This window comes from Canis aureus, chromosome 6 (genome assembly GCF_053574225.1).
Source record: "Canis aureus isolate CA01 chromosome 6, VMU_Caureus_v.1.0, whole genome shotgun sequence".
Lineage (NCBI taxonomy): Eukaryota > Metazoa > Chordata > Mammalia > Carnivora > Canidae > Canis > Canis aureus.
The window spans coordinates 7,450,858-7,453,504 of NC_135616.1; the positions used below are offsets into that span (position 1 = coordinate 7,450,858).

At 45.0% G+C, this 2,647-nt stretch overlaps 1 pseudogene; it reads right to left on the reverse strand.

Moving 5' to 3' along the window:
• Positions 1-431: 431 nt before the first annotated feature.
• On the reverse strand, positions 432-1,857 carry LOC144315467 (elongation factor 1-gamma pseudogene; annotated as a pseudogene).
• Between the last annotated feature and the right edge of the window lie 790 nt (positions 1,858-2,647).

Genomic DNA, 2,647 nt, shown 5'->3' on the forward strand with positions numbered 1-2,647 from the left:
ATGGTTTTCAGACACTGGACATTAAGGCAGGGGTATGATTCCTGAAATAGGAGAAACAAACATGGTAGGAGGGCAACCAGGAATAGACAGGCAGTCTCCCTGAGTTCAGGAGACGATGCTAGGAATATGGGGCTGGAGTTTGCAGGGCAGAAAACCAGACAGGTGGGAGCTATATACAGAGAGAGTTCTGGAGGTCTGCAAAGGGCCCCCTCCAGTCTGCAGCTGAGTACTGATCCATGTGTGCACGTGATAAATCCATCCCAAGCCAGGAAAAGAACTGCCCAAAAGGGTTAAGAGAACAACTGCATCAACTCTCACAGGACCAGCAAGAGTTTGCATTCCAGAGTGGAAAAACCTTGTAACTTGGCAACGTCAAGTAGAGTGCTCATAAGGTACTGCGCTGTAGTGAAAAACACTTTTATTTATTTTTATTTTTTATTTTTTTCAATGTTCAGTTTCCTTTAATGACCCCCATCTCCCTGAAGGGCAGGTACAGGCAGCTAGGCGATGATGACAAGAGATGTTTACTTGAAGATCTTGCCCTGATTGAAGGTTTTGCCCACATGCTGGAAGGCCCCCTCCCAGGAAAAGTCCTCTCGAACCAGCGTCTGGGTCTCCTCGCTGCCAGGATCCAGTTTCCGCCACGTATAGGACTCGTAGTCCACCTGCCAATCTGGACTCAGCGGAAAGGCAAGCTCCTGGCCTCGGAAGACCCAGACTCCAGAAATGGAGCTGCTGTTGTTGGTTCCAAAGAGGATGACACTGGCAAAGGCATTCTTCCTCAGCTTGTCCAACCGTTGGAACATTCCAGTGATAAGGTTACAACTCATAAAGGTCTGAGTGAGCTCCTCAGAGAAGCGGTACTCAGCGTACCACAGGGACCAGCCATCCTTATCGAAGTGCTCCCAGAAATAGGGCAGTGCCACAGGGAGAGTGTCCTCATTGGAGTACTTGCGCTTAAATTCGTCTAGCACAAAGGTACTCTTGGGCAGGTGAGCAAAGGGGTCTTTGGCCTTTGGCTCAGCAGCCAGTGCCTGCTCACATTCATCCATTTCCTCCTCAGGAGCAGGGGCAGCAGCCTTCTTCTCCTCTTTCCACTCAGCCTGGAGCTTCTGCTTCTCTTCCCGAGAATCCTTCTCTTTCCGTGGGGTGTCTTTTTTAGGTTGGCTCTCTGCAAACTTTTTAGCATCAAACTGGGCCATCTTCTCACAGAGTTTCACCTCCCCCAAGACAGCCCGGAACTGGGGCTGGTTAATGCAGGTAAGGAACCAGCGGTTGGTATTGGGAAAGGCCTGGTGGAAAGAAGGCTCCAGGACCTGTTTATAGAGCCACAACAGGGTGCAGACAACTGTGATGTCAGCCAGTGTCACACGTTCGCCCACTAGAAAAGTCCTGGTCTTCAAATGAGCATCCAGGAGCCCCAGAATTCGCCTCACTTCCTCCTTTGCATTCTCTGTGGCCTGCTTGTTGTGGTGCATGATGCCCAAGGTAGGAAACACCCAGGTACTGGCTGGGGGCACTATGTCGCTATCAGCAAAGCTCACCCACTGCACCACCTGGGCTGCTGCCTCTGGAGTATTTCCCCGCAGCTCCTCATTGTTCACATAGTAGGCAACGGCACTGCTCTCAAACACACAGAATCCATCGTCACCCTCAAATGCTGGAACCTTGCCAGCAGGAAATTTACGGAGAAATTCAGGGGTGCGGTTGGTTTGGCCAAAGTGGAAGTGGGGTGGTGCGGAGAGCACGCGCACCTGAGCCCCGCTGTACTGAGCAGCAATGAGAGCCTTGAAGGCCCTCCAGTTTTCAGGATATGTGTACAGGGTCCTGGCCACCATGGTGATTCTGCAGAGAAAGGGGGTGAAAAACACTTTTAGATGAGATCTACTTATTTGTTTTTTTGGTGTTAGTTGTATAAGTTCTTTATATATTTTGGATACTAACTCTTCATTGGATGTATCATTTGCAAATATCTTCTCCCATTCAGTAGGTTGTCTTTTATTTTTGTTGATTATTTGCTTTAAAAAAAATGGGTAGAAGACATGAGCAGATATTTCTCCAAAGAAGATATACAGATAACCAACATACAAATGAAGAGATGCCGAACATCACTCATCATTAGGGAAATGCAAATCAAACCTACAATGAGATATCACCTTACATGTATCAGAATAGCTAAAATCAAAAACATGAAAACAACAAGTGTTGGTGAGGACGTGGAGAAAAAGGAACCCTCTTGCACTGTTGGTGGGAATGCAAACTGGTGCAGCCATTATGGAAAAGAGTATGGATGTTTCAAAAAAATTAAAAATATAACTATCTTACAATCCAGTGATGACAACTGAGTATTTACCCAAAAAATATGAAAACACTAATTCGAAAGGATATATGCACTCTTATGTTTATAATAGCATTATTTTCAATAGCCAAAATATGGAGAAGCAGTACAATTGTCCATTGATAGATGAATGGATAAAAAAGATGTGATATATATATATATATATATATTTCAGAATATTTATATATATATATATATATAACAGAATATTTTTTAGCCACAAGAAATAATGAAACCCTGTCATTTGCAACAACATGGATGGCTCTAGATAGTACAGTGCTAAGTAAAATAAATTAGTAAGAGAAAGAC